The sequence below is a fragment of the Bombina bombina genome, chromosome 1 (genome assembly GCF_027579735.1).
Source record: "Bombina bombina isolate aBomBom1 chromosome 1, aBomBom1.pri, whole genome shotgun sequence".
Classification (NCBI taxonomy): Eukaryota; Metazoa; Chordata; class Amphibia; order Anura; family Bombinatoridae; genus Bombina; species Bombina bombina.
The window spans coordinates 243088640-243114103 of record NC_069499.1 but is presented as its reverse complement, the minus strand read 5'-3'; positions in this window follow the sequence as shown (position 1 = coordinate 243114103).

The window sequence follows — 25464 nt, the reverse complement described above, 5'->3', positions numbered from 1 at the left end:
TTTATGTTAGGGTGTTAGGTGAAAACGTTACTTGTTTTCTACCATAGAAATCAAAGGAGTTATATTTCTTTGTCTTGCAGCATCGAACATAAGCTTTCGATGCTTTCAGACTCCCATTGATTTCTATGGCATCCGCGGCCTCCAGGGTGGCGGATTGAAAACCAGGTACGCTGGGTCGGAAAAGACGCGAGCATACCTGTTAAAAGTTTACTAACTGGGAAAAAGTGTCAGATAGAGCCGAATGTGTATTCAGAACATCTGTAATGACGTAAGCATCGATCTGCGTCGGATTGAGATTGCCGGTTCGTATGTAACGGCACGAATTTCAAAATTTGCCGGTCTGTAGGCTTTGATAACTAGGTCAGATCAATCTCGCAACAATTACGATGCGGAATTCCGACGTATTTGTGGTTGACACTTTGATAGATAGACCTCATAAACTGAATTACATCCATTTATACTCGATGGATGTAATTCAGGCATAAGCCTGATGAAACAGCTAATTGTAAGCTGAGAAACGCGTTGCTGTTTTTATATGTTTTTATTAAAGTAAGCTTTGATCTTACCACTTTGATCTTACCACTTGCTGCCACACAATCATTTACCCTCTGCGCCATTTTTGAATGGTGTATGAGCATTTTGGGACACGGTATCCTGATTCACCTCTTTCCACTGCTGTTGGAGCTTTGCCGGAGGCCAGTCTGCTGGATGACTGTTTGATTCCAGCCTGCGCAACTTTCACCAAGAGGGGTGCTTATCTAAATGTGAGTGAAACACTATTCGTACATCTCCACACTAGTATATACAATACTAGGCCATGTGGCGCTTCTGTTTCTTTTCATCTTCTACAGATTGCCAATAATTGTGCCACACATATATATTTTTTGGATAAATCTGTGTTGTTTGATATCCGTGACTGCAGAAAATATATATAAAAAATAAAAAAAAACTTTTATTTTTATACTGGTAGACTTTCTGCCAGTACTTAAGATGGGGTGACATTTGGGGGGTGGGGAAGGGAAGAGAGCTGTTTGAGGAGGGGTCAGAGAGGGATCAGAGGGTGGGATGTGTCAGGTGGGAGGCTGCTCTTTACACTAAAGCTAAAATCAACCCTACAAGCTACCTAATTAACCCCATCACTGCTATGCATAATACAAGTGTGGTGCGCAGTGGCATTTAGCAGCCTTCTAATTACCAAAAAGCAATGCCAAAGCAATACATGTCTGCTATTTCTGAACAAAGGGGGTCCAAGAGAAGCATTTACAACCATTTGTGCCATAATTGCACAAGCTGTTTGTAAATAATTTCAGTGAGAAACCTAAAATTGGGAAAATGTTAACAATTTTTTTTTTATTTGATCGCATTTGGCGTTGAAATGGTGGCATGAAATATACCAAAATGGGCCTAGAGCAATACTTTGGGTTGTCTACTAAAAAAATATATACATATGAAGGGTTATTCAGGGATTCCTGACAGATATCAGTGTTACAGTGTAACTTTTGCTAATTTTGAAGAAAAAAAAAATGTAAACATTGGGTATTTCTAAACTCAGGACAAAATTTAGAAACTATTTAGCATGGAAGTTTTTTGGTGGTTGTAGATGAGTAAGAGATTTTGGGGGTCAAAGTTAGAAAAGTGTGTGTTTTTTCATTTTTTCATCATATTTTATTAAAAAAAATTATAATAAATTATATGATATGATGAAAATTATGGTATCTTTAGAAAGTCCATTTAATGGCGAGATAAACAGTATATAATATATGTAGTTACAGTAAATGAGTAAGAGGAAAATTACAGCTAAACACAAACACCGCAAAAAATGTAAAAACAGCCCTGGTCCTTAACGGTAAGAACATTGAAAAATGGTCTGGTCACTAAGGGGTTACATTAAAAAATGTCCCTCTTACATACAAAGCTTTCACCAACGCCACTCCCCACTACTTATTATTATTATTATTCTTTATTTATAAAGCGCCGACAATTCCGCAGCGCTGCCCATGGGTACAAGGATAACAGTACAGTGGGGAAACAATACGATAAGACACAAACTTTTACAGACAAATACAGGGGGAATTGAGGGCCATATTCCCGTGGGAACTTACAATCTAAACCTATTCTCTCTAATCAACAAATATACTCCAGTCTGCCCACTAAGATTCAACAATGACCTGCTCCTTGCATCTTCGACTATTACCTCTTCCCATGCTAGACTGGAGGACTTCTGTCTGTAGGACCTACCCTCTGAAACACTCTCCCTCATGCTGTCAGACTTTCCCCTAATCTTTCTTCCTTTAAATACTTCCTGAAGACATTTTTGTTCAGAGAAGCCTACCACCCAACTCAGTAATAAATGAATTCCACTTACCTAATCAGGGGTGGACTGAGACCAACCAGGGCCCCCAGGCACAAATTAGAAAAGGTCCCTCATCACATCCTATTCCTCTCCCTCATCCTCCTGCTTCAATGCCTTGGTCTCACCAGGGCCCACCAACCACTAGGGCCAGGCAACCCAAACATGAGAGCCAGAGACAAGTCCTTTTAACTTTTAGTGCCAGACCCCAAACCCCAGGGCTGCCACAGTGACAGACCCCCAGGGCCCCCCTTCCAGGGCCAGACCCTACACTCCCAGCTCCCTGAGCAACAGATCCTCCTGCTTAGTTACTACTAGCACATGGTGATCAGCTGCCTTGGCAACACCACTGGTGGGCCCCCCTATGTGCCAGGCCCTCGGTCCAGGTCCTATTTGCCAGACTGCTCAGTCCACCCCTGTACCTAATATTTCCCTCATCTAACTCTGTATTATTAACTTTCTCACTCTTGCAGTCCTCACCTCCCGTTTCTCAACCTCCTACCCTTCTAGATTGTAAGTTCCCATGGGAATAGGGCCCTAAACTACTCCTGTATGTGTTTGTCAAATTTTGTCTTGTCTCTTACAAGTTTTATATCATTGTTTTATTTAAATGAAATGTAACTAAGGACAGCACTGCAGAATATGTTGGCGCTTCACAAATAAACTATAATAATAATAATAAAATGCTTGTGCAATGATAAATGCGGACAGCGTACGATGTCTGCATTTAGCGATGTTGAGTAAACAAATCATGTCATGCTCGACATTTAATAAATCTACCCCTTTGAGTGAAATTGCCTTTTTTTGTGTTTTTCATTTTGCTAAGAATGATTAACAGATTTTCAGTTAATTTCTCGTGGCCATTATCCTGCATCATTTTTAATTCAAAACACAGCCTTTCAAGCTCCTTAAAACTCAGATTCAGAGCTAATTTTTATTTAAGTTGAGTAAGACTTGTGTTTGTTAATTTTTTTTCTTTTTTCTTTAGGTAGCAATAGCACTTTGATACAAACAAATTTTGCAAAATTGCAAAACGTATATCTCAAGGGATGACAATATAAATGAAAAATCACATTAAGGTGAAAAGATACATAACAGTCCAAAAAAGCAACAGTCTTCGGCTCCCTCGTTTTGTTTTTAGTACATGAAAACTCAGTTGTATCATCTGTAAATACCAGGACCACGGGTGGGTCCCTAAATTCCAAGGATCAAAGGACATAATTTAACATCAATTAGTGTCAATTAGACTCGAACAGCGGAAGCTACTGAAAACTGTTATAACATAGCAGTCTTCAGGTAACAGAGAATTCCTAGTAAAACAATTTTAACAAGACAACCTACAAAAGCTGAAAATATATAGGTAAACATAGCAATATTTTCTGTGCATTCTAGCATATAAAGAAAAAAAAAAGGGAAGAGGGGGAAATAAGGAGGGCAGGATGGTTAAGGGTAGGGTTACCGTGAATAAACTACACCCTATCTATTCACGATGTCTCCTTCGCAGTTATAAATTTTGCTGCTTGGAACTCTTCCCATTGGCTCCAGATTAAGCCATAACAATCTAGACGTCCTTCTACTCTCAATGAATATTCTTCTATTCTTTGAATATAGGTGAGAATGTCTAGGATCATTGACATGGTGATAGGGGTATCTTTTGCCCACTGCCTAGCTATTGCTAATTTAGTAGCTAAACGGATGGAAACACACAAAGCCCTAGTTGGTTTCTGCAGTCTCTGTAGCCCCAAGTGAAAGAGGGCAATTTCGCTAGTTAGAAGTTGTACTAATTGTAACTGGAGCAACAAGTGCGCAACCTAGGACCAAACTAAATCTAGTTTACGGCAGCCCCACTATGTGTGCAAATGGGTGCCCTTCTGGTCACAGCCTCTACAGCAGCTGGCCTGTTGAAGTGGGAAAATTCGATGCAACATGGTCGGGACCATATGCAATCTAAGTATTATTTTAATATAGAGTTCGAATATGTTAGAGCAGCGGACTGCAAGTTTAGTGTCTTGAATAGCTCTTTGCCAAATCACATCCTGATGTACTACTCCCAGGTCTCTCTCCAAGTCCCTTATAGCGTGAGACTTGGTAAATGAAGGAGAACTAAGTAAGAGTTTATAATGACAGGACAGAGAGCCACGCAGGGGTCTGCCCGCAGTCCATCGTCTTTCCCATTGTGTGAGGAAACCCCATGATAAAAGCAATGAGGTCAGCCTAAGGTATTCAAATTGTAACTTCCTAGGGAAATCGATAACTGGGAAATCATTGGGTGGCCACATAAGAGTGTCTCCCCTATACAGATCTGATACCTTACAAATAATAGCAGCTACCGACAACATAAGAGATATAGTCACTCCCCTAGGACTGATTGTAATCCTGTCTGCAACTGTTCCAATCACGACTAAGGGGCCTATTTATCAAGCCGTCCACTGCAAATACGCTGGAATTCCGCACAGTAATTGTGGAGAGCTTGATTCGCCTTATTTATCAAAGGCTACAGACCGGCAAAAGTAGAATTTCGTGAGGTAACATACGATCCGCCGGTCTCAGTCTGACACAGATCGATGCTTACGTCACTACAGATGTTCTGAATGCCTGGAGGTGGCAGATGCCATAGGAATCAGTGGGAGTCTGAAAGCAGCGAAAGCTTATGTTCGCTGCTGCCCGATATCCCATTGATTCCTATGGGAGAATAAGAGTTATGTTTACACCTAACACCCTAACATAAGCCCCGAGTCTAAACACCCCTAATCTGCCGCCCCCTACACCGCCGCCACCTATATTATACTTATTAACCCCTAATCTTCCACCTCCTACACCGCCGCCACCTACATTATACTTATTAACCCCAAATCCCCCGCCCCTACACCGCCGCCACCTACATTATACTTATTATTATCCCCTAATCTGCCGCACCCTACACCGCCGCCACCTACATAAAGTTATTAATCCCTCCCGGAGCCCACCGCAACTAAATAAAGTTATTAACCCCTAAACTGCCAGTCCCCCACATCGCCATAAACTAAATTAACCTATTAACCCCTAAACCTAACAACCCGCTAACTTTATATTAAATAGTAACTTATCCCTATCTTATAATAAATTTAAACTTACCTTTAAAATTAAAATAAACTATATTAAACTAATAATTAACCTACCCTAACTATTATACTAAAATTACATTAAACTATATTAAAATAATAATTAACCTACACTAACTATTATAATAAAATTACATTAAACTATATTAAATTAATAATTAATGTACCCTAACTTTTAAAATAAAATTACATTAAACTATATTAAATTAATAATTAATCTAACCTAACTTTTATACTAAAATTACATTAAACTACAAATTAAATTAACTATATTATATATTTAAACGCCTAACCCTACTCAAATAATTTAAAGGGACAGTCTAGTATAAATTAAACTTTCATAATTTTCCAATTTATTTTTATCATCAAATTTGCTTTTTTTCTCTTGGTATTCTTAGTTTAAACTAAACATAGGTAGGCTCATATGCTAATTTCTAAGCCTTTGAGGGCTGCCTCTTATCACATGCTTTTTAAATCTCTTTTCAACACAAAGAGACAGAAAGTACACGTGGGCCATATAGATAACACTGTGTTCAGGCACAGAGGGTTATTTAAGATTTAGCAAAAAACAATGCTAAATTTAAGACAATAGATAATAAACAGTCACAGTCATGTGATCAGGGGGCTGGAAGAAGGTTCCTAGATACAAGGTAATCACAGAGGTAAAAAGTATATTAATATAACTGTGTTGGTTATGCAAAACTGGGGAATGGGTAATAAAGGGATTATCTATCTTTTAAAACAATAACAATTCTAAGGTAGACTGTCCCTTTAAATCTACACTAAAAAATTACTAAGTTACAAATAACTAACGGCTAGATTACGAGTTGTGCGTTAGACTTAAAAAGCAGCGTTGGCCGGTCCTAACGCTGCTTTTTAACGCCCGCTGGTATTACGAGTCTTGCAGGTACAGGCTCACCGCTCACTTTTTGGCCAGACTTGGAAATACCGCAAATCCACTTACGTAAATTGCGTATCCTCTTTTTTCAATGGGACTTGCATATCGCCGGTATTACGAGTCTGCCAAAAAGTGAATGGTAGACCCTCTCCTGTCAAAACTGGTACCGCATTTTAAAGTCAGTAGTTAACTAAAGTGCTAAAAAGTACACTAACACCCATAAACTACCTATTAACCCCTAAACCGAGGCCCTCTCGCATTGCAAACACAAAAACATTTTTTTAACCCCTAATCTGCCGAACTGGACATCACCGCCACTATAATAAATATATTAACCCCTAAACCACCGCACTCCCGCCTCGCAAACATTAGTTAAATATAATTAAAAGAAATCTAAATAAATATTCCTATCATTAACTAAATTATTCCTATTTAAAACTAAATACTTACCTATAAAATAAATCCTAAGATAGCTACAATATAACTAATAGTTACATTGTATCTAGCTTAGGATTTATTTTTATTTTACAGGCAAGTTTGTATTTATTTTAACTAGGTAGAATATTTGCTAAATAGTTATTAACTATTTACTAGCTACCTAGCTAAAATAAATACAAAAGTACCTGTAAAATAAAACCTAACTTAAGTTACAATTACACCTAACACTACACTATAATTAAATTAATTCCCTACATTAAATACAATTAAATACAATTAAATAAAATTATCTAAAGTATTGGAACAGCCAGTAGAATGCCAGCTCAATCCTATTGGCTGATTGGATAAACCAATAGGATTGAACTTCAATCCTATTGGCTGATTGCATCAGCCAATAGGATTTTTTCTACCTTAATTCCGATTGGCTGATTGCATCAGCCAATAGGATTTTTTCTACCTTAATTCCGATTGGCTGATAGAATTCTATCAGCCAATCGGAATTGAAGGGACGCCATCTTGGACGACGTCATTCAAAGGAACCTTCATTCAGTGTTAGCCGTCGGAAGGAAGAGGATGCTCCGCGTCGGATGTCTTGAAGATGGACCTGCTCCACACCAGATGGATGAAGATAGAAGATGCCGTCTGGATGAAGACTTCTGCCGGTCTGGAGGACCACTTCGCCCGGCTTGGATGAAGACTTCTCCCAGCTTCGTTGAGGACTTCGGCCCGGTTGGATGAAGACTTCTCCCGGTAAGGTGATCTTCAAGGGGTTAGTGTTAGTTTTTTTTAAGGGGGTATTGGGTGGGTTTTAGAGTAGGGTTGGTTGTGTGGGTGGTGGGTTTTAATGTTGGGGGGGATTTGTAATTTTTTTTACAGGTAAAAGAGCTGATTACTTTGGGGCAATGCCCCGCAAAAGGCCCTTTTAAGAGCTATTTGTAATTTAGTGTATGGTAGGGCTTATTTTTATTTTGGGGGGGGCTTTTTTATTTTGTTAGGGGGATTAGATTAGGTGTAATTAGTTTATACATCTTGTAATTTGTTTATTATTTTCTGTAATTTAGTGTTTGTTTGTTTTTTGAACTTTATATAATTTTATTTAATTGTATTTAATTGTATTTAATTTAGGGAATTAATTTAATTATAGTGTAGTGTTAGGTGTAATTGCAACTTAGGTTAGGTTTTATTTTATAGGTACTTTTGTATTTATTTTAGCTAGGTAGCTAGTAAATAGTTAATAACTATTTAGTAACTATTCTACCTAGTTAAAATAAATACAAACTTGCCTGTAAAATAAAAATAAACCCTAAGCTAGATACAATGTAACTATTAGTTATATTGTAGCTAGCTTAGGGTTTATTTTATAGGTAAGTATTTAGTTTTAAATAGGAATAATTTAGTTAATGATAGGAATATTTATTTAGATTTCTTTTAATTATATTTAAGTTAGGGGGTGTTAGGTTTAGGGTTAGACTTAGGTTTAGGGGTTAATAACATTAATATAGTGGTGGCGACATTGGGGCGGCAGATTAGGGGTTAATAAATGTAGGTAGGTGGCGGCGATGTTAGGGCCGGCAGATTAGGGTTTAATAATATTTAACTAATGTTTGCGAGGCGGGAGTGAGGCGTTTTAGGGGTTAATATGTTTATTATAGTGGCGGTGACGTTTGGGGCGGCAGATTAGGGGTTAATAAGTGTAGGTAGGTGGCGGCGACATTGGGGGTGGCAGAGTAGGGGTTAATAAATATAATGTAGGTGTCGGCGATGTTGGGGGCAGCAGATTAGGGGTTCATAAGTATAATGTAGGTGGCGGCAGTGTCCGGAGTGGCAGATTAGGGGTTAATAATTATAATGTAGGTGTCGGCGATGTCGGGGGTGGCAGATTAGGGGTTAATAAGTGTAAGATTAGGGGTGTTTAGACTCGGGGTTCATGTTAGGGTGTTAGGTGTAGACATAAAATGTATTTCCCCATAGGAATCAATGGGGCTGCGTTAAGGAGTTTTACGCTGCTTTTTTGCAAGTGTTAGACTTTTTTTCAGCCGGCTCTCCCCGTTGATTCCTATGGGGAAATCGTGCACGAGCACGTTACACCAGCTCACCGCTAACATAAGCAGCGCTGGTATTGGAGTGCGGTAATGAGCAAAATTTTGCTCAACGCTCACTTCTTGTCTGGTTTGTAAAAACTCGTAATACCAGTGCTGTCTGTAAGTGAGCGGTGAGCATAAACTGCTCATTAGCACCGCAAAGCCTCTAACGCAAAACTCGTAATCTAGGTGTAAGTTACAAAATAATTACAAACACTAAGTTACACAGAAAAATAAACACTAAGTTACAAATAATAAAAAATAAATTATCAAAGATTTAAACTAATTACACCTAATCTTAGGGCCCTATGGAAAAAAAAGCCCCCCCAAAATAAAAAAAAACCCTAACCTACAATAAACTACAAATAGCCCTTAAAAGGGCCTTTTGCGGGGCATTGCCCCAAAGAAATCAGCTCTTCTACCTGTAAATAAAAAATACAAACAACCCCCCCAACAGTAAAACCCACACAACCAACACCCCCAAATAAAAAGCTAACTAAAAAAACCTAAGCTCCCCATTACCCTGAAAAAGGCATTTGAATGGGCATTGCCCTTAAAACGGCATTTAGCTCTATTTCAGCCCAATTCCTAATCTAAAACTAAAACCCACCCAATAAACCCTTAAAAAATCCTAACACTAACCCCTGAAGATCGACAGTTTTGAAGATCCGACATCCATCCTCCAAGAAGCCGGCAGAAGTCTTCATCCAAGCAGCCGAAGTCTTCATCCAAGCCCGCAGAAGTCTTCACCCAGACGGCATCTTCTATCTTCATCCATCTGGTGCAGAGCGGCTCCATCTTCCAGACATCCGACGCGGAGCATCCTCTTCCATCGACGTCTTCTTGAACAATGAATGTTCCTTTAAATGACGTCATCCAAGATGGCATCCCTTAGATTCCGATTGGCTGATAGATTTCTATCAGCCAATCAGAATTAAGGTTGAAAAAATCCTATTGGCTGTTGCAATCAGCCAATGGGATTGAGCTTTCATCCTATTGGCTGATCCAATCAGCCAATAGAATGTGAGCTCAATCCTGTTGGCTGATTGGATCAGCCAATAGGATGAAAGCTCTGTCCTATTGGCTGATTGCAACAGCCAATAGGATTTTTTCAACCTTAATTCCGATTGGCTGATAGAAATCTATCAGCCAATCAGAATCTAAGGGACGCCATCTTGGATGATGTCATTTAAAGGAACCTTCATTGTTCAAGAAGATGTTGATGGAAGAGGATGCTCTGCGTCAAATGTCTGGAAGATGGAGCCGCTCCGCGCCAGATGGATGAAGATAGAAGATGCCTTCTGGGTGAAGACTTCTGCTAAAATAGTTAAAATAATTACAAATTTACCTGTAAAATAAATCCTAACCTAAGTTACAATTAAACCTAACACTACACTATCAATAAATTAATTAAATAAAATACCTACAATTACCTACAATTAAACCTAACACTACACTATCAATACATTAATTAAATACAATACCTACAAATAACTACAATGAAATAAACTAACTAAAGTACAAAAAATAAAAAAATATTTACAAACATAAGAAAAATATTACAACAATTTTAAACTAATTACACCTACTCTAAGCCCCCTAATAAAATAACAAAGCCCCCCAAAATAAAAAAATGCCCTACCCTATTCTAGATTACTAAAGTTCAAAGCTCTTTTACCTTACCAGCCCTGAACAGGGCCCTTTGCGGGGCATGCCCCAAGAAGTTCAGCTCTTTTGCCTGTAAAAAAAACCATACAATACCCCCCCTGCAACATTACAACCCACCACCCACATACCCCTAATCTAACCCAAACCCCCCTTAAATAAACCTAACACTAAGCCCCTGAAGATCTCCCTACCTTGTCTTCACCTCACCGGGTTCAGCGATCGGTCCAGAAGAGGGTCCGAAGTCTTGATCCAAGCGGAGCAAGAAGAGGTCCTCCATCCGGTAGAAGTCTTCATCCAAGCGGGGCAGAAGAGGTCTTCCATCCGATTGAAGTCTTCATCCAAGCGGGATCTTCTATCGTCATCCATCCGGAGCGGAGCGGCAGGATCCTGAAGACCTCCGACGCGGAACATCCATCCTGGCCGACGACTGAACGACGAATGACGGTTCCTTTAAATGACGTCATCCAAGATGGCGTCCCTCGAATTCCGATTGGCTGATAGGATTCTATCAGCCAATCGGAATTAAGGTAGGAATATTCTGATTGGCTGATGGAATCAGCCAATCAGAATCAAGTTCAATCCGATTGGCTGATTGGATCAGCCAATCGGATTGAACTTGATTCTGATTGCCCCGCAAAGGGCCCTGTTCAGGGCTGGTAAGGTAAAAGAGCTTTGAACTTTAGTAATCTAGAATAGGGTAGGGCATTTTTTTATTTTGGGGGGCTTTGTTATTTTATTAGGGGGCTTAGAGTAGGTGTAATTAGTTTAAAATTGTTGTAATATTTTTCTTATGTTTGTAAATATTTTTTTATTTTTTGTAACTTAGTTCTTTTTTATTTTTTGTACTTTAGTTAGTATTTTATTTAATTAATTTATTGATAGTGTAGTGTTAGGTTTAATTGTAACTTAGGTTAGGATTTATTTTACAGGTAAATTTGTAATTATTTTAACTATTTTAGCTATTAAATAGTTCTTAACTATTTAATAGCTATTGTACCTGGTTAAAATAAATACAAAGTTACCTGTAAAATAAATATTAATCCTAAAATAGCTATAATATAATTATAATTTATATTGTAGCTATATTAGGATTTATTTTACAGGTAAGTATTTAGCTTTAAATAGGAATAATTTATTTAATAAGAGTTAATTAAAGGGACACTAAACACCTGCTGCAAATTCTCCAAACTAACTTCTGCTGTCAAACATAAATATAATTCATATCTAGTAATCAAGGATGTGTTTGCACTCTGGGCAGTTTACACCCAGTATTGTTCAAAATAATGTTGTCAAATAGAATGCTGGTACTGCTCTCAATGCTGCTATGTTTGCAGCCATGTTGTAACGCACGTTTAACTCACAGGCACAGCAGTCATGTGATGCACATATTCTTATTTATCCAGTTTAGAGGGGAATTATCAGAACACTTGCTCACTGTGGAGCTGTGCGAGTGCTACATTTGCTGTATATATTATTATATTTATCTTATGTGCCTCATAAAAAAACATTCAGTTTAGGGGCGTGTCTCTGGGCAGCACCTTGAATGGCAGCAATATTGGGAGCTCCGTGTGGATCACTGTTAAATTGCCTATTATCAGTGTATTAAATGATCATCCAAGTATACTACTAACATATACAGATTCTACAGAGCAGGATAAAGAGAAAGAAGTATTTTCCCTGAGAATTCCACCGAGGCACACCAATCCGGAGCGTTGAGGCCTAAGGCAGACTCTTCACAGACAGGCTCTCAACACCCCCCCCCGGTAAAAATATAGGCCGGGTAAGCAGTGCACAGACACTGATCGTTATATTTCATTTCATACCAACACTACCTACGTGTATTCATTACCATCCTTGCTATACAAGATAGATAGCAGGAGATTTCAGTATCACCCCCACCAGCACATATCTACTAAAGATGGCGTCAGGCGCCGAGATGATTCTTGCAGCCGTGACAAGGCTGCTGCAAGACCACCATGTGCGGATACAACAAGCTTGGGATGCTGAGTGGGGTGGCCTCCATGAACTAGCGAGACAAGCCGGACGCCGCTACATAAAGAAAGGAGAATGTGTTGAGGAGACTAATGCAAAACCAAGTCTGCAAGAGCCTGCTCCTAGTCTGTCGAGCCTAGCTTCTCCAGCCCCGACTATGACAGCTCCGCGCTGGAGTGTACCTGAAAGAAATCCCCCAGCTGAATATGATTGCCCGGAGGATGCACCGGGTATGAGTGGTTTGCAACTCCGAGCCCCCAGGCAACAACCAGTTGCTACTGAGGGGACTGCTGAATCCCTGTGCCTAGAAACACCCCACCTCGCACATACAGCTGCTGATGCCAGTGAGCTGTCTATGGAGCAGCGTGTGAGTGCGGCGAAAGTGGACAAGCTGCAGAAACAAACCGGGATGACACCCGTTAATGGTGAGAAGAGCCCTAGTGTGGATGAAGGGGTCATAGCGGCGGGACTCTTTGCCGCACATTATTGCCCTCCTCTGGTAAGCGTGGGATTGAGAGACAGACTGTCAGTGTGGGACATTTCTCAGGGAACTAGCTATCGGCCCATGGCTTCTACGGACACACTGTATAATAGCCGGCCTTTTGACCCAGGGGGCTACCGGACTTGTTCCCATAACGCAGCCTGCTATCTGACTGGGCGCACTTTGGGGAACAGAAAGAGAACTGTGCCTCATGGACCTATGGGCCGCCTGTGTACTGCTCGGTATGATCTGGTGTGTCCTGCTCTCAAGCTCACTGGTTGGGTAGAATGTTAAGGCGTTAAAGGGGAGAGTAGCTTATGAACATTTTTTAGAATTTCTGTATTGTTCCAGTATGGGGGATTTAGCCTGTCTCTCCAAATAGTTTTTCTGCTTCCGGTTGGTTTATATGTTTGTGAGGCAACACCCACCTATTTGTTAATATTTTGTCATACATAATGTGTCCAGTATTGGTCCCTCTATAATGCACTATGCAGCAACCAATTTCAACCGAACCAATGCTTTACATGTATTTAAAGTCCCTGATAAGAATATGTCTATCTTCTGCTTTTATAGTTTCTTACCTATGGATGTTACTGAAAGGGAGACTATCTTGTTCTAATATTCCTTAGACAAAGCATAAAGTTTTAATCCCCCCACATGTATATATATGTATATATATATATATATATATATATTGTTAGTCTAACTTGTACATTCTCCCCTGCATTAATAAGCCTTGTAGGATATTTGAGTAGCTAAAGGTATAACCATACTGCTATATGTAGATACCAGACCTTTCCACCAGATGGCGATGAAACTTGAAAATTTGTCAATATAACTAATATCTATCTAGCCCTTTGAGATATTAGAGGTGCAGATGTTCATTAGACACACATCTTTCCCCTTACCTAGCCTTCCCTGTAAACCTGTCTTAATTAAGGAGAACATTTTCTCTGTGCGCTATCCCTGTAAGCGTCTCAATAGTTAATGATGCATGATATAATACCCCAATGTACCTAAGTGTTGGTTATATACATTTTCTCAAATCACTTCCCGGGTCCAAGAGTGGCCCAATGTATTGTTTTCCCTCTCCCCAAATACCCCTGCTCTGCACTAATAGTTCAGGGGGTCCAAGAGTGGCCTCCATATCTCACAAGGGGTAAACATTGTGTCATTATTTTACCATATTCTAATGGGGATGTATTATATTAGAAAATTGGAGGTTGAAAATTTTTCTCTCTCTTTGCATGTTTTGATATTATTTGTTTCCCATCTCTGGCGTGACTTAATCTGGAGATCCGTCAGAGGTTAATGCTACTATATTTCCACTCTGTCTCCAATGTTGTTGTAATCCACCTTGTATTTTCATGCCATGCAAATTATTGCTTAATTGTCATGTAATATATTTCACCTCAATAAAAAAATTAAAAAAAATAAATAAAAAAATAAAAAAAATAAAATAAAAAAAAAAACATTCAGTTTGTGAAGGCATTAAAATAAAAGTACTGCCATTTTTTTGCATTATAAATACATCTGCACTATTGTCTGCAGCCCAGCTCCAGGAATGCACAGTCACACCTCCGTGAACGGTTGTAAATTATCTTAGCATACTACAGAGGGGAAGAAGGTGAGGGGGCATGTTCGTTGGAAGATAGCTCTGAAGTGAATAACTAATGTATGCACTGTTAGTTTTTCAGCTGCTAGTTACAACGGAACATGCCTCCTCCCTCTCTCCCTCTCGTAGTTTGCTATGAGAAATCAAACTGTTCATGGAGATATGCATTCCTGGAGGGGGAGGAGGCATGTTCCGTTGTAACTAGCAGCTGAAAAACTAACAGTTCATACATTAGTTATTCACTTCAGAGCTATCTTCCAACGAACATGCCCCCTCACCTTCTTCCCCTCTGTAGTATTGTAAGATAATTTACAACCGTTCACGGAGGTGTGACTGTGCATTCCTGGAGCTGTGCTGCAGACAATAGTGCAGATGTATTTATAATGCAAAAAAAAGTGGCAGTGCTTTTATTATAATGCCTTCACAAACTGAATGTTTTTTTATGAGGCACATAAGATAAATATAATAATATATACAGCTAATGTAGCACTTGCACAGCTCCACAGTGAGTGAGTGTTCTGATAATCATCTGACTTGATTAATAAAAGTATATGCCATGTTCATCACATGACTGCTGTGCCTGTGTGGCAATATGGCGGCATACATAATTTTACCAAGTGCTGGATCAGCAGTTTGATTGAAGACACTCTAATTGTACTGTTTGAGGTAAACTGACCCTCAAGAATAGAGATTCATGCGTAGTGTGTTATTATTTATCAGTATAAGTTAATTTAAAGGATTTTTTGAAGGTGTTATAGGTCCCTTTAATTTCGTTAGATTAAAATTTATATTTAACTTAGGGGGGTGTTAGTGTTAGGGTTAGACTTAGCTTTAGGGGTTAATACATTTATTAGAATAGCGGTGAGCTCCAGTCGGCAGATTAGGGGTTAATAATTGAAGTTAGGTGTCGGCGATGTTAGGGAGGGCAGATTAGGGGTTAATACTATTTATTATAGGGTTAGTGAGGCGGATTAGGGGTTAATAACTTTATAATAATAGCGGTGCGGTCCGCTCAGCAGATTAGGGGTTAATAAGTGTAGGCAGGTGGAGGCGACGTTGAGGGGGGCAGATTAGGGGTTAATAAATATAATATAGGGGTCGGCGGTGTTAGGGGCAGCAGATTAGGGGTACATAGCTATAATGTAGGTGGCGGCGCTTTGCGGTCGGCAGATTAGGGGTTAATTATTGTAGGTAGCTGGCTGCAACGTTGTGGGGGGCAGGTTAGGGGTTAATAAATATAATATAGGGGTCGGCGGTGTTAGGGGCAGCAGATTAGGGGTACATAGCTATAATGTAGGTGGCGGCGCTTTGCGGTCGGCAGATTAGGGGTTAATTATTGTAGGTAGCTGGCTTCGACGTTGTGGGGGGCAGGTTAGGGGTTAATAAATATAATATAGGGGTCTGCGGTGTTAGGGGCAGCAGATTAGGGGTACATAGCTATAATGTAGGTGGCGGCGCTTTGCGGTCGGCAGATTAGGGGTTAATTATTGTAGGTAGCTGGCTGCGACGTTGTGGGGGGCAGGTTAGGGGTTAATAAATATAATATAGGGGTCGGCGGTGTTAGGGGCAGCAGATTAGGGGTACATAAGGATAACGTAGGTGGCGGTCGGCAGATTAGGGGTTAAAAAATGTAATCGAGTGGCGGCGATGTGGGGGGGCCTCGGTTTAGGGGTGCATAGGTAGTTTATGGGTGTTAGTGTACTTTAGAGTACAGTAGTTAAGAGCTTTATGAACTGGCGTTAGCCCAGAAAGCTCTTAACTACTGACTTTTTTCTGCGGCTGGAGTTTTGTTGTTAGATTTCTAACGCTCACTTCAGCCACGACTCTAAATACCGGAGTTAGAAAAATCCCATTGAAAAGATAGGATACGCAATTGACGTAAGGGGATCTGCGGTATGGAAAAGTCGCGGCTGAAAAGTGAGCGTTAGACCCTTTTTTGAGTGACTCCAAATACCGGAGGTAGCCTAAAACCAGCGTTAGGAGCCTCTAACGCTGGTTTTCACGGCTACTGCCAAACTCCAAATCTAGGCCTTAGGGTTTATTTTATAGGTAAGTATTTAGATTTAAATAGGAATATTTTAATTAATAATATTAATATTAATTAGATTTATTTTAATAAGAATTTAGATAGGGTTATTATACTTAATATATATATATATAATATAATAACGATATTAACTATATTAACCCTAATATAATTAGGGTTAATATAGTTAATATATATAATATAATAACTATATTAACTATATTAACCCTAATATAATTAGGGTTAATATAGTTAATATAGCTGGCGGCGGTGTAGGGGGTTTAGATTAGGGGTTAATGTATTTAATATAGCTGGCGGCGGTATAGGGGGATTAGATTAGGGGTTAATGTATTTAATATAGCTGGCGGCGGTATAGGGGGATTAGATTAGGGGTTAATTAATTTAATATAGCTGGCGGCGGGGTAGGGGGATTAAATTAGGGGTTAATAATTTTAATATAGCTGGCGGCAGGGTAGGGGGATTAAATTAGGGGTTATACATTTAATATAGCTGGCGGCGGTGTAGGGGGATTAAATTAGGGGTTAATACATTTAATATAGCTGGCGGCGGTGTAGGGGGATTAGATTGGGGTTAATACATTTAATATAGCTGGCGGCGGTGTAGGGGGATTAAATTAGGGGTTAATACATTTAATATAGCTGGCGGCGGTGTAAGGTGCTCACATTAGGGGGTAGTTTAATATAGCTGGCGGCGGGGTAGGAGCTCACATTAGGGGGTATGTAATGTAGCTGGCGACGGTGTAGGGGGGTCACATTAGGGGGTTATACTTTTAATGTAGGTGGCGGCGGGGTCCGGGAGCGGCGGTTTAGGGGTTAAATACTTTATTAGGGATTGCGGCGGGGGATCGCGGTTGACAGGTAGATAGACATTGCGCATGCGTTAGGTGTAAGGTTTTATTTAGCAGTTCGCGGTTGACAGGTAGATAGACATTGCGCATGCGTTAGGTGTTAGGTTTTATTTAGCAGCTAGTTTAGGGAGTTACGGGGCTCCAATAGACAGCGTAAGGCTTACTACGGCTGCATTTTGTGGCGAGGTGAAAATGGAGTAAGATTTCTCCATTTTCGCCACGTAAGACCTTACGCTGTATATTGGATACCAAACTGCGCGGGTTTGGTATACCTGTCTATGGCCCAAAAAACTACGGGCGAAGGCAGAAATATACGAGCGTAACTTCTAGGTTACGCCGTATATAGGATACCAAACCCGTGCAAATTTTGGCGTCACCGGCTTCTGCGGGCGACGCTGCATATCGGATCGAGACCTAGTTATATTGTAGCTAGCTTAGGTTTTATTTCACAGGTAAGAATGTATTTAGTTTTAAATAGGTATTATTTAGTTAATAATTGTAACTATAATTTAGCTCTATTTTAATTATGTTAAAGTTAGGGGGTGTTAGGGTTAGGGTTACAGTTAGGATTAGGTTTAGGGGTTAATATAGTTTAATTTAGGTTGTTGCAATGTGGGGGGTTGGCGGTTTAGGGGCTAATAGGTTTATTTAGTGGTAGTGATGTGGGAGGCCAGAAGTTTAGTGGTGGCGATGTCGGGGAGCGGCAGAATAGGGGTTAATAGATTTATTATAGTGTGGGCGATGTTGGGGTGCAGGGGAATAGGGGTTAATAACTTTAGTATAGTGGCGGCAATATCAGGAGCGGCAGATTAGGGGTTAATAACTTTATGTAGGTGTCGGCGATGTCGGGGGCGGCAGATTAGGGGTGTTTATGTTAGGGTGTTATGTTTAAACATAACTTTTTTTTTCCCCATAGACATCAATGGGGCTGCGTTACAGAGCTTTTCATTCCGCGATCGCAGGTGTTAGGTTTTTTTCTAACCCGCTCTCCCCATTGATGTCTATGGGGAAAGCGTGCACAAGCACATCAAAACAGAGCTTTTATTTTGTGAGGTATGGAACTCAACGCAACCATATCGCACGCACAAGCCAGCTGTTTGAAAACTTGCAATGGCAGCGCAATGGAGTATGAAATAATGCAACTTTTGTTGCGTTCGTTTCGCACCCTGTTGCGCCCATAACTTGTAATCTACCTATATGTTGTTATGAATACAGAATAATAATCTTTTGTTTTTTTTAATGTAAATTATTGTTGTCATTTAACGGTGCATATTGTTCACTTCTCAGAGGAGTAAAATAATGAGATGCATCTCATTTACTGCTCTTGAGAAAGACGAAACGCGTAGAGCTTTTGTTTATGAGCTTTTATCTATCTGTCCATAGTGACACTTTTAAATAAATTTGTATCTTTTATTTTGTTTGCTGCCTTTTGGATTCTTTTTAACCACATCAGCGGGAGCGCCGTACAAGGAGCCGGATTCCGATTTTATCGGAGTAAGTATACTGCACATTTTGTATCAAGCTATACATTGTATTTTGAGTACGTTATCCTGTATTCACAGCCACAGTGGATTTGGGGAATCTTTAACCGTAATACATCCCACAGATTAACTCTTGAAGAGGAAGCTGGACTCTGAATTTTTTCAGAGTAAGTATACTGCACTAATTATGTGGTGTTGATTTACACACATAGAAATAAAGCCCTCTCATTCTCAGGCAATTTTGGAGCACCGAAGAAGAAAATACCTGCGCCTCTATATCAAACACCACTACAGATCTGATACCTGCCTAATCCCCAGTGCATCCCAACATCTAGGTCGGGAGTCGGGCAAACAGTATAATAAGCCTTTATTGAGTGTACCAGAGAGGGTGTGGGGCAACCTGCTGGTGGGAGCAAAGTTCCGCAAGTACCTAAGACAAGTCTTTATATTGGGGTTATGCACCCCTTTAAGGGCATCAGCATGGTCGGGAATCTATATCAGATCATCTAGGTTCATTCCTGCTGGAAGAGATGCCTGCTCAAGCTGATACCATCTTGAGTTGTCAGATTTAACCGCCCAAGCAGCGATATGTTACAACATTGCAGCCTTGTAATAGTGGTTAATGTTAGGGGCCGATAGGCCACCACATTTAATTGGCTTTTGAAGTTGGAGAAGCGAAATTCTAGAAGGGCGACCCTTCCAGATAAACTTTGAAAAAACTGATTGGAAGTGGTTTATTAGGTAGACAGGAACAGCCACTGGGAGACACCTGAAGAAATAAGTTAGTTTGGGGAGTAGCATCATTTTCAGAGCCATTACTCTACCTGTCCAAGACACCTCCAATGTAGACCATTTTGTGGACAATCGTCTGAAGTCCTGAAGAAGTGGCTCATCATTTTTAGTAATGATTGTCTTGGAATCAGGGGATAGCACAACTCATAGGTGCTTCAGCCCTTCAATGGACCATTTGAAAGGATAGATTCTCCTCAGCTTCTCCAGACTAGCAGGTGACAAACCCAGTGCAAATGCCTCAGTCTACATATAGTTACTCTAATAATAAGATAATCTTGCAAATTCGAGGCCTCTAAATACTTCTTTGGAAAACAACCTAAGTCAGAGGCCGTATTAAAAACCTGAACCAGAACAGGGCTAAGAATTGTTGTGAAATTTTTATAAAATAGGGCTCCATATCCGTCAGCGCCCGGTGCCTTCGGAAGTTTAAGGCCTTTGATGGTATTCACAACCTCCTCAATAGAGATGTCAGCCATTAAGGAATCAAGAAAGTTCTCCGGGACACTTGGGAGCTGGAGTTCAGCTAAAAATTAGAAATCTCCAATTTGGTGGTGGAACGGGTACTGTCAGACCCTTCGATTTGATATAGCTGGCTGTAATATTTAACAAAAGCTTCTCTAATGTCGTTTGGGGAGTAGTATCTGTGGTGGTCTTTACTAATGTAGGATATTTTATTTAGAAGTGAAAATTGTCGTAATTTGTAAGCCAACAACCTGTCTGCCTTGTCGCCCTTGTGATAATATCTCTGCTTTAGCAGGTAAAGATTACGCTGGACCTTTTGCGTTCAGTCGAAGAGCCAGGTTTTGAGGTCCTTTCTGAACTTTGTAAGGGAGGTGGATTGTCTGAGGTGCAGCGGGAGGGTGTTCCATGTCTTTGCTGCCATGTGGGAGAAGGATCTTCCGCCCGCTTTGGATTTGCTGATGCGGGGGATGACTGCGAGTGCTTGATCAGCCGATCGGAGTTGTCTTGCAGGGATGTAGAAATGTACGCGTTGGTTGATGTATTCGGGTCCAATGTTGTGTAGGGCCTTGAACTCGTGGGTAAGGAGCCTGAAGGTGATAAAGTCGTGCCTACAAGCTATATTATAGTTAGGAGGAAATGCATGGTCCTGGGATGGGGGAGGGAGGAGAGAACAGCAAACAGGGAAGTTGGAGGTGCGTGGTATTAAGAAAGCTATACAGCTAAGAGAGTGTCAGTGATCAGTAACAAAGTTAAAAGTCTGCCCTAAAAGGCAGAAAAATCTTACATATATAAGTGACAGTGTAAAGATTGCATTTAAAAAGCAAAGAGCACACGAAAAAATGTACAAATGTACAGTGCAATGCAGAGGTTATATCAGTTGTTACAGTCATCACACAAAATTACACCCAAAAAGTAAAGGGACATTATGTATACAGAGATGGTAGAATTCTTTACCCTTAATTCCTTACCTATTCCCATAGGGGGAAAAAGGGACACCTGGCTGGTAGACCACTACCAGTGTAGATAGCAAACATATAAACAATTTCAACTGAGGCCAACAGCAAACAATTAGCAATCACACATATACTCTTCATGGTGGGGTACCAAAGGAAAAAGATGGAAGAAAATGGGTTGGGTGGTTATGGGGGAAGGTGGGGTAAACATAAGAGCAAATATACTGACCTAGATCAAGTATGACATGTTATAAACAGTGTTATAACTAAAAGTGGAGTACTAGAAGAGAAAAAAGAAGAAGAAGGATTAGGGGGGATGAGGGACAAGGGTAAAGTATATAGGTAATACATAAATTAACTGAGATTGGATTAGTGTGTTATAATCAGTGTTACCACTACAGGGGTGAATCGTGCCCACAAGCTAAATTATAATTACGAGGGCAAGCATAGTCCTAAAATAGGGAAAGGGAGAAAAGAACAGCAAACAGGGAAGCTGGAAGGTGCGTGGTATTAAGGAAGCTATACAGCTAAGAGAGTGTCGGTGATCAACAAAAAAAATTAAAAATATGCCCAAAAAGGCAGAAACATCTTACATATATAAGTGACAGTGTAAAAATTACATTTAAAAAGGAAAAAGCGGACAGAAAATTTTAAAAATGTACAGTACATCATAGAGATTATACCAATTGTTACAGTCATCCCACAGAATTAAACCCAAGGAATAAAAGCACATTATGTTTGCAGAGATGGTAAGATTCTTTGCCCTTGATTCCTTGCCTATTATCATAAGGGGGAAAGGGACACCTGGCTGGTAAAATTAACATAGTGGGGTACTGGGAGAAAAGGGGAGGGAAAAGGGTTGGGTAGGGAAATAAGTGAGGTAAGCGTGAGAGCAAATATACTGACCTAGCCCAAATATGACATATTACAGACAGTGTTGTAGCTGCAGGTGAAGTGCTAGGAGAGGAAGAAGAGGAAGGAGGTTTGGGAAGAATGTAGCACAAAGGTACGATATGGAAGTAGACATATAGATTAACTAAAATTGAATTGTGCGTATTATAATCTGTGTTGCCGCTATAGGTGTGGGTCATGCCCACCTGCCATGTTATAGTTACAAGGACAAGTATGGTCCTGTAATAAGGGGAGAGGGGAAAGGACAACAAACGGGAAAATTGGAAGATGCATGGTATTTAAAGGAACTATACGACTAATGGAGGGCCTACAGACACCAAAAAAAAGTATAAATCTAACCTGAATAGCAGGGACACCTTAAATATATAATTAGTAGTGTAAAAATGACATTTATGAGGCAAAAAACACACAATTAAAATCACAAGTATACTATACAATGTAAAGGCTATACCAGCTGGCATAGTGGTCACACCAGATTGGACCCCAGGAATAAAGGCACATTATACATGTAGAAATGGTAGAATTCTTTACCTTCTCTTCTTTACCCATTTCTTGCGGGGGGGGGGTGGGGGAAGGAGTACCTGGCTGATAAAAAAATTAAATATCTTATCTTAATATAAACAGAGTAGAGTAAACAAAACTAAATAAGGATTGGAGTTCAACTGGGTAGGGGTTGACCTCGGGTATAAAAATAGGCTCAACTCAAAAATAGGCCAACTCAAAACCTACAGTGGTTGTCCTGTGAGTGGTCTCACAGGACAGGGTCCTGCCTATTTGGGCTCCAATCTGGGGCCCCAACTCTCAATCCATTGTTGCCTTGCAAAGGCTGATTAAGGGTCTCAACACGTGGTTGCAGCTGCCATATCTTCAGCAAATCTAGACCTTGTCTAGGGGGGAGAGCGACACTGGGTTCCATCTTTGGTGATAACAAGCCTTGTAGGGAAGCCCCAGCGATAACGGATCTGATGGAGTCTTAAGGTGTTGGTGACTTCAGTGACTGATCTCCTCTGTAGCAATGTATGTAAAGACAGATCTGAGAACAAGGTGACATCCTTGAACTGCCCAGAGAGGGCAGGTTGGTGTAAGAGAGTCCTCATCAGCTTCTCTTTATAAAAAAAAAAAGTAGTGGAGACATGCTATTGTGTTTCTGGGTTTATGCATAGGGAGATTCTTGGGACTTGCCACTCTATGAATATGATCAATTCTACTGTCTTCCTCACCGGGAGACCCCAGAATAGTTTGCAAGGACTGGGCGAATTTTTTGAGTTCTTGTGGGATGATATTCTCAGGGATGCCCCTGATCCTCACATTGTTCCGCCGAGAGCGGTTTTCTAAGTTGGCCAGTTTGGCTACTAAGAATTAAACCTGATCGGCAAGATTCTGAGTGTAGCTCACCCAATTTGTGTGATCCACTAGTAAATCCTCTTGCTTCCTCTCAATAATATCTGTACGTTCATTGATGGAGGAGATATCCTGATGTAGGTCATCAAAAGATCTTTCAAGCTTGTCAAATCTCTTTGCAAATGACTGGCTTTGCCTGTCTAGCAGTTGTTCCATGGAATCTATAGTTAGTGCGTCCCCCTGGGATCATGGGGGAGAGAATGTCTGGAGCTAGGTCTCACTTCTGAGGGATCTGGAGAGGGGTATCTGTCATCATCAGATAGTCCCGCATTAAGATCTCTGAGAGGTTGGAAGTGATCCATAACAGTTTTTTTGGAGGACAAACTGTCGCCTAGATTACGAGTTTTGCGTTAACAGGGGTGCAGTGCTAATGAGCAGTTTATGCTCACCGCTCACTTACAGACAGCGCTGGTAATACGGGTTTTTACAAACCCGGCGTTAACCGCAAAAAGTGAGCGAAGAGCAAAATTTTGCTCCACGTCTCACCTCAATACCAGAACTGCTTACGTTAGCGGTGAGCTGGTAAAACGTGCTCGTGCACGATTTCCCCATAGGAATCAATGGGGGAGAGCCGGCTGAAATAAAACCTAACACCTGCAAAAAAGCAGCGTAAAGCTCCTAACGCAGCCCCATTGATTCCTATGGGGAAATACATTTTATGTCTACACCTAACACCCTAACATGAACCCCGAGTCTAAACACCCCTAATCTTACATTTATTAACCCCTAATCTGCTGCCCCCGACATCGCGGACACCTACATTATATTATGAACCCCTAATCTGCCGCTCCGGACACCGCCGCCACCTACATTATACTTATGAACTACTAAACTGCTGCCCCCAACATCGCCGCACCCTACATTATATTTATTAACCCCTAATCTGCCGCCCCCAATGTCGCCATAACCTAACTACATTTATTAACCTCTAAGCTGCCGCCCACGTCGCCACCACTATAATAAAGTTATTAACCCCAAACCCTAACCCCCCTAACTTAAATATAATTTAAATAAATCTAAATAAAATTACTACAGTTAACTAAATAATTCCTATTTAAAACTAAATACTTACCTATAAAATAAATCCACACGCCTAGAATTTGAGTTCTGCGTTAGCCTTAAAAAGCAGCATTAAGGGGTCCTAACGCTGCTTTTTAACGCCCGCTGGTATTACGAGTATGGCAGGTACAGGTGTACTGCTCACTTTTCTTCCGCAACTTTTGGCTACCGCAAATCCCCTTACGTCAATTGCGTATCCTATCTTTTTAATGGGATTTGCCTAACGCCGGTCTTGGAAGAAGTGAGCGGTACAGCCTCTACCTCGAAGTCTCCTACCGCATTTAAAAGTCAGTAGTTAAGAGGTTTATGGGCTAATGCCGGAACATAAAACTCTTAACTAAAGTGCTCTAAAGTACACTAACACCCATAAACTACCTATGAACCCCTAAACCGAGGCCCCCCAACATCGCAAACACTGTAATAAAATTATTTAACCCCTAATCTGCCGACCGGACACCGCCGCCACCTCTATTATAGCTATGAACCCCTAATCTGCTGTCCCTAACATCGGCGACACCTATATTATATTTATTAACCCCTAATCTGCCCCCCCAACGTCACCGCCACCTACCTACACTTATTAACCCCTAATCTGCCGACCGGACATCGCCGCCACTATAAAAAAATGTATTAACCCCTTAACCACCACAATCCCGCCTCGCAAACACTATAATAAATTTTATTAACCCCTAATCTGCCCCCCCCCAATGTTGCCGCAACCTACTTACAATTATTAACCCCTAATCTGCCGCCCCCCAACGTCGCCGCTACTATAATAAAGTTTTTAACCCCTAAACCTAAGTCTATCCCTAACCCTAACACCCCCCTAAGTTAAATATAATTTAAAGAAATCTAAATAAATTTACTATAATTAAATAAATTATTC